The sequence below is a fragment of the Odocoileus virginianus genome, unplaced genomic scaffold (genome assembly GCF_023699985.2).
Source record: "Odocoileus virginianus isolate 20LAN1187 ecotype Illinois unplaced genomic scaffold, Ovbor_1.2 Unplaced_Contig_113, whole genome shotgun sequence".
In the NCBI taxonomy this organism is placed as follows: domain Eukaryota; kingdom Metazoa; phylum Chordata; class Mammalia; order Artiodactyla; family Cervidae; genus Odocoileus; species Odocoileus virginianus.
This window is the reverse complement of record NW_027224430.1, coordinates 12188-20000: the sequence shown is the minus strand read 5'-3', so window position 1 is coordinate 20000 and position 7813 is coordinate 12188. Positions and strand designations below refer to the sequence as shown.

Below are 7813 nucleotides of genomic sequence, written 5' to 3'. Positions count from 1 at the left end.
CAATTTGCAATAGCCTGGACATGGAAGCAACTTAAATGTCCATCAACAGAGGAAGGGATAAAGAAGATGTGGTACATATGTACAATGGAATATTACTCAGCCATAAAAAAGAATGAAACAATGCTCTTAACAGGAACAGGGATGGACCTAGAGACTGTCAAAGTGAGTGAAGTAAGTCAGAAAGAGAAAGACAAATATATCATATCCCTTATGTGGAATCTACAAAAATGGTACAGATGAACTTGTTTGCAAAACAGAAATAGAATTACAGAAATAGGAAAGAAACATGATTGCCAAGGGAGGAAAGACAGATGAGTGCATTGGGAGGTGGGGACTGACCTATACACACTCTTGTGTAAAACAGATGCCTCAAGAGAACCTGCTGTAGGGCACAGGGCCCTCTCCTCAGTGCTCTGTGGTCCCCAAATGGGAAGTGAATCAGAAAAAGAGTGGGTATATGTGTATGTGTAACTAATTCACTTTGCTGCATGGCAGGAAACTAATGCAATATTGCAAAGCAACTATACCCCAACAAAATTAATAAAAGCAATTGTGATGAAATTTAGGGGCAGTGGGAGGTAGGATGGGCTTCCCCGTTTGTGCTGGTGGTAAACAACCTGCCTGCCAATGCAGGAGAAGCCAGGGCCCCTCTTCCATCCCTGGATCAGGAAGATCCCTTGGAGGAGGGCATGGCACCCCACTCCAGTATTCTTGCCTGGAGAATCCCATGGACAGAGGAGCCTGATGGGCTATAGTCCACGGGGTCACAAAGACATGACTGAAGTGACAACATGCATGCATGCGTGGGAGATAGAATGGCCTTAGAATAGCTCAGTGGTGTGGGCACTGCATGGCATCTCATTGATGTGGGCAATGCACTTTCAGAGAATAATTATGCCAAATGTTCAACATGAAGCTGTTTGCACTTCTGAGATATAAAATTTCTCTGTCTTAAAGAGTTCATATTGCTGATTCCATTTATATAAAACTGTAGGAAATAAGCAGTCAGACATGACTGAAGCAACTTAGCATGCAGCATGCATGTAAGAATTGCAAAGCATTCCATAGTGACAGGAACCAGATTGGTGGCTGCCCATGGTCAGTGGAGGAGGATCCTCGGGGAAAGGGACAAACTTGTTCAGCATTTTCACTGTGGTGATGTTTCAAAACTTATCAAATTGAGTACTTTAAATATGTACAGTTTAAAAAAGTCATTTATTGTGTATGGTGTTACAAAGTGTTCTAGTTTCATTCTTTTACAAGTGGTTGACCAGTTTTCTCAGCACCACTTGTTAACATAGATGCCCATCAGCAGACAAATGGATAAGAAAGCTATGGTACATATACACAATGGAATATTACTCAGCCATTAAAAAGAATACATTTGAATCAGTTCTAATGAGGTGGATGAAACTGGAGCCCATTATACAGAGTGAAGTAAGCCAGAAAGATAAACACCAATACAGTATACTAACACATATATATGGAATTTAGAAAGATGGTAATGATAACCCTATATGCAAGACAGAAAAAGAGACACAGATGTATAGAACAGACTTTTGGACTCTGTGGGAGAAGGCGAGGGTGGGATGATCTGAGAGAATAGCATTGAAACATGTATATTATCAAGTGTGAAACAGATCGCCAGTCCAGGTTGGATGCATGAGACAAGTGCTCAGGGCTGGTGCACTGGGAAGACCCAGAGGGATGGGATGGGGAGGGAGGTGGGAGGGGGGATCAGGATGGGGAACACATGTAAATCCATGGCTGATTCATGTCAATGTATGGCAAAAACCACTACAATATTGTAAAGTAATTAGCCCCCAACTAATAAAAATAAATAAAAAAATAAAAATAAATAAATAAAATTAAAAAGTCATTTATATCAATTTGAAACAAAAATGAAAAGGAGTGAAATCACTTTAATGATGACAATACAATAACTTGTTATTTATATTTTCATTTTGTTGATTTTAAAATAAAGCATATCACATTGCCAACTCTTTCTAAAAAGGCTATGCATGCTATAACAATGCTGAAAATAATGTTACTAATTAGGTGTAATAGTCAACGCTCATGAAGTGCTTGGCATGTACTATGAACTATGTAAGCCTTTTATAGTCATAATCTTATTTAATCTTCACAATCAGTCCAGGACAAAGGAACTATTACTATTGTAGATGAAGAAACCAAGGAAAAGAGATGTGAAATATAATAATTTACCCAAGATAACAACTATTACTTGGAAAAACTAAAATTGTTAGCCCCAACTGTGTGAAGGAAGAGTCCATGTTTCTAATCACAACTGATAAAGAACAAGCACAGGATTATAATGGCAGGAAAGAGCTCCAGGGAACTAAACTGATACAGTGTCAGGATGGGTGTCACTAGGGGTTCAATGTCAAGGCTGTTCTGCTGGTGCTATTCTTTGAGCTGAATGCAAGAGGAGGAGTGTTAGGAAGATTATTCAGAGTGCCAAAAAAATCTTACTGTTAAACTTTGCCTTCTTTTCCAGATTACCTATGCAGCAAACTTGAAATATCAGATACCAAATGTTGGTCTATCTTAGTATAACCCATATGACACAGAATTCAGATAAAGTCATTATACCCAATGTCTGTTTCTTTAATTTTAAAGATGTCTGTTCAAGATTTTTGAACTCTGTGGGAGAAGGCGAGGGTGGGATGTTTCAAGAGAACAGCATCGAAACATGTATATTATCTAGGGTGAAACAGATCACCAGCCCAGGTTGGGTGCATGAGACAAGTGCTCAGACCTGGTGCACTGGGAAGACCCAGAGGGATCGGGTGGAGAGGGAGGTGGGAGGGGGGATCGGGATGGGGAATACATGTATATCCATGGCTGATTCATGTCAATGTATGACAAAAACCACTACAATATTGTAAAGTAATTAGCCTCCAACTAATAAAAAATTTAAAAAAAAATAAAGATGTCTGTTCAAACAGGTTAAGATATCTCTATCTCTGTTTCTCTGTCTTTCCTTGTTTGTCTGTCTCTTTCTCCTTTTAAAATTGAACACCTCCAAATTTTAAAAAATGCCTTTCATGTGTAAATCACCAATAATGAAACAGTGGGTAAGACATATTGAGTAAATATGAACACTGGAAGTGAGGAATTTGACATTATTATTTCTCAGCATTTTGACTCTAGATAAGCCATAATTCCCAGTCCTCTGATTCCTCACTGTCCTTGGTTTTTTCAGTTATTTGATAGTCAAATGGAACTTTTCTATAATTCTCTTCAGTGCATTCTTTACTTCCTGATTCCTCAAGCTATAGATCAATGGGTTTAACCTAAGAATCACTACCACGTAGAATACTGAAGCAAATTTACCTGTGTTCAGAGAATGATTTGAATTGGGCAGGAGGTACATAAAAATGATTGTTGCATAAAATATGGAGGAGAGATGGGAAACACAGGTAGAAAAGGCTTTTTGCCTTCCTTCAGCAGAATGGATCCTCAGAATGGCAAAGAGGATGAAGACATAAGAAATTATCACAATCAGCAGAGAGCAAAGGGTGGTGAGCCCAGCAATGGTTAATAGCATCAGCTCTTTGACGTGTCAGAGCAAGCCAGTGCGACCAAGGGAACATCATCACAGTCAAAGTCATTGACCCTATTGGAGCCACAGAAAGACAAGAGGAATGTTGTGGCTGTCTGTGCAAGACCCACAACGAACCCATAAATACATGTGCTAGCAGTGATCTGATTGCAGAGTTTTTTAGGCATGAGGATGGCATACAGTAAAGGTTGCAAATGGCAACATACCTGTCATAGGCCCTAATTGAGAGCAAATACTGTTCACAAACTATAAATGTGATGAAGCAGCACGCCTGAATGGCACATGCATAAAATGTTATACTTTTAACTTCACACAGAAAATTCACCAAGGTGTTTGGGGTGACAGACGAAGTAAAGAAAAATCAATAAAAGCCAGATGGCTGAGAAAAAAATACATGGGTATGTGAAGCTGCGGGCTGACTTGTATTAGTACAATCAAACCAAGATTACCCAGGACACTAGCTAAATAGATTACTAGGAATACACCAAAGAGAGTAGCTTGAAGTTCTGGATTACCTGTGAGCCCAAGAGGATAAACTCAGACACTACAGAATAATTGCCTTTTGCCATAGTAGAGAATTATTTTATTTTTTTAACAATAAAACCCCCTAGAGCACACAGTCTGAGTATTCTTGTCTCCCTTAGAGATAATCAAGCAGATGTTGGGAACTGATTCTGATCCACCCTGATCTTATGTTGGACACATTCAAAGGAGACTCTCCATGCAAATTCTGGTTTCAGAATGAAGTGATTTGTTCTCTGCAGAATTTCCAAAGTATGAAATTCTGTGGGGTTTGGAAAGATGGAAACATAATTGAATAATTTCTTATTCTTACCTGCACCTGCTCGGCGTTCTCCTTGGCACCCGCACATCCCCTCTGGCCCGCGCCTGCTCTAACCTCCCCCTCATGCATGAAGTCCATGGACCACAGTCACCCTTCTGCCTGGAACACGGGCTGCACCACTCTCAGCGCTTCTAACAGCGCCTCAGACAACCAGCAGGGAAACCCCTCGGACCCTCAACACTGGTGTCTCCCACAGAAGCAGAGATGAGCGTGTCACCAGACTCTGGGCTGAACTCTGGAGCTCAGCACAGATGCTCAGGCCCTGAGTACTGAGGCCTGGGCCTGGTGGTGCCAGCAGCTCACTCAGCAGGGGCCTGCTGAGAGGTGGGGCGGCCCGCCTTGACTGTGAGCCGCCTGCGAGGCAGGAGGCCCGGGCTCTGCTCAGTCCTGTCTCTGGGAAGAGGGTGGCACCTGCACGTGCAGGAGTCCCTAAACCCGGGAGACAGAGCCCTCCCGCGAGGACAGGACACCCCACACGTTGCAGAGCGGCCAGGGCCAACCAACAGCTCAGCCTGCTCGGGCTCACACGCTGCGCTGCTTGACGCTTTTGCGAGGAAACTGTGCCGCACAGATGGAATCTGGAATCTCCCCGAGCCACACCTGTCTTCCCTCCCATCTCCCCTCCCTCCTGAGAGAATCACTCCTTTCTCTGCTCGACTTCTATCCAAAGGCCTGAGGCCAGAGGACACTTGGGAATTGGGTCGGGGTACAACACTGTCCCGCCGTGGACTGCGGACCCTTGCGGGTCCTCTGAGGGCCACAAAGGCCTCCGGGTTGGTTGCCCCCAACCATCACCTCCCAGTCCCCTCGTGGAGTGCAACCTCCATCTCTCTCCCCTTCCTCACCCGAGGCTCTTTCCTCCAGCAGAAGGTCTCAGAGACAAGGTGACCAATTCCACTGGGAGGTCCTGTGATAATACACCGAGCCTGCCCTGCCTGTGAGCCAGGTTTTCAGTCCCCACTCCCTCCCTCCTGAGCCAGCATAGTGCCCCCACCAGCCCACACTGCCTGCAAGCCCCGCTCCGAGGCCCGGCCTGTGCTAATAAGCCACTGCCATGACCCCTCGAGAGCTGCCTCCTGGAGACACCCCTCCCTCGCACCAGCCGCTGCGCCCACTGTCTTCAGAGCACAGCGGCCCCTCCTGCTCCCGGCTGCTCCCTCTTCTCATCCCTTACTCTCGCTGACACACAGGGGCCTGTTGACCAGGCCCCAGGCTTCTCCATCTGAACCCCCCAACCGTGCCAGGCCTTCAGGTCCCAGCACCAGCACCCTCCTCCTTACCCAAACCCCCCAAGAGCAGGAGGCTGTGTCCACTTCCTCTTCCTGCACTGTCTACACAGACCTCCTCACACTCACCTCGTCCACCCCGGGAGCAGGGGGTCTCCATCTCTGACAGCACCAGCCCCACACCCTGGAGGAGCTCTGCCAGCAAGTCTGGCCATGTCCCCTATCCGCTCTGCAGGGCACATGCTCTCCTTGAACTCCACCCACCGTGGTTTCTGACACAGGGCCAGTTTCTGGCTCTGCCTTCGTCTCTAATGATATCCCCTTACTCTAGAAGAAGGCTGGGCAGGGGCCCTGGACCATGAGGATCCCCTAAGCACACAAATGCAGAAATATGCATATGGGCTCCAAACGGTCTCCTAAGTCAGGATTCAAGCAGCAGTCGATTTCCTACAGATGAATGAAAGTCACCTGTTAAGCACTTCAGTAACCTTTGCTAAAGTTTCTCTCTCACTTGTGACCATTTTCCATGAAGAAGCCAAAGAAACATTTAAACACTTAGTAAGAATTACTGCCACCATAACAACAAGTAAGAAAAAATCAGGATGCTCAGTAATCTGCTAGCCTCATTCACAAGCCAGGTGATTCCTCCCACCGCAGCGAACGGCAAGTCATGTCTCAGTCTCCATTCATGTAAAAGAGACTGTAGGTCATTAACCTTCTGTGACTCTTCAGAAACATCACTGTCAGTCTGTCAGGTCCCTCAAATGAATACACCCAAATACCCACTGGTCTGCCCCCACTTCCAAACCTCTGCCTGTGGTTTTGGTTTTTGGCAATACCATGATCACCACTCTCCCTGGTACCAAGTTCAATTCTAAGGAACGATGCATGTCTCTTCCCTCTTGCTGGCCACGAAGCTACAGGCTCCTTGAGGTGTGACCATGAGTGACACCCAGTCTTACTGGCCACACACCAGACAAGCCCTTGTCACACTTGACAGCTCAGGGGAGCTGCCTGGGGGAGCACCCTACACGTGATGGAGGGGAGCCCCTCGCAGCCTCGTCTGGTCCATGTCAGCTCTAGGGGTCTCCAGGTTTTTAATCAGCTGGTCCTACAAAACAGCAAATGACACAGCCTGCACTGCTTGCTTTCCAGATGTAAAATGACTTGCACCAAAATGTGCATAACAGGTTACATGAGTAGTTATCAACTCTGAACATTTTAATTCTGAGACAATGTACTCTAAGAGTCCCATAGGAAATATAAACACTCAAAACAATATTAACCCTTATAAACCATAATGAATAAGAAGTTCCATCTCAGGTGTAGAAAAGCTTCTGGAGGAAACATGCAAGCCATTAACAACAATGAAGTCTGTAGAGAGAAGCTGGACTTGGGGCGGGGGTTCAGGGGGGGGGACAGGACTCACTCTATTGCCCTCGCTCCTCTCATTGCTTTAAACTGTCTCCATGGAGCTCACCTGCATCCCTGGGCATTCCTCACATTCATTCTTCTACACCCCACTTCACTTCCTCACAGGGTAAAACAAGTCAAACGGGCCAAGTTTCCGAGTCACTCGACTCAGCCTGGCAGCTCTGTGCTGTCGGCCACGGCAGTCACCCGCCTCGTGCAGCCATGAGCACACGAGACAGGCCGGTGCAAAGCTCGATGTGGAGGTCACAGAGAAGATTTCAAGACTCGCGGTGAAAAGAGGACGTCCAGTAGTCGGTTGGTTTTTAGGAAACTTTAGATTCTGTATGTAGCTCTTTTGACAGACAGCTCTGTCCACCTTCAAGGCTCATGCTTGGCTCAGCTTTTGGGTGAACCTAGAAAGGACTACTCAGAATTCTGAGCCACACACAATGGCCACGGTTTAAATCCACCTATAATGCAAACACATTCAGTGTTCAAAACCAGAAATGGTGTGTGTGTTACAGTAGTGGATTAGCCATAAAGAAAATGTAACTTGACTTCCTCTAAGCATCTGTAGTGACTGTAACAATGAACCCAGCTCAATTCAGCTCTTAACAAATTTCTAAATGATTTAGAGATTTAAGTACCTTGTCGTTTTGCATTTCTTCTAATTGCTTTTTCACATTTTCAACTTCCCATAGGAGAGAATTCTGAAAAAGATACAAACAGTGCTTTAGGGTCAATTCT

At 45.3% G+C, this 7813-nt stretch overlaps 1 pseudogene; it reads right to left on the bottom strand.

Moving 5' to 3' along the window:
- Positions 1-3223: 3223 nt before the first annotated feature.
- Positions 3224-4152, bottom strand: LOC110121750 (olfactory receptor 5AL1-like; annotated as a pseudogene).
- Positions 4153-7813: the final 3661 nt, after the last annotated feature.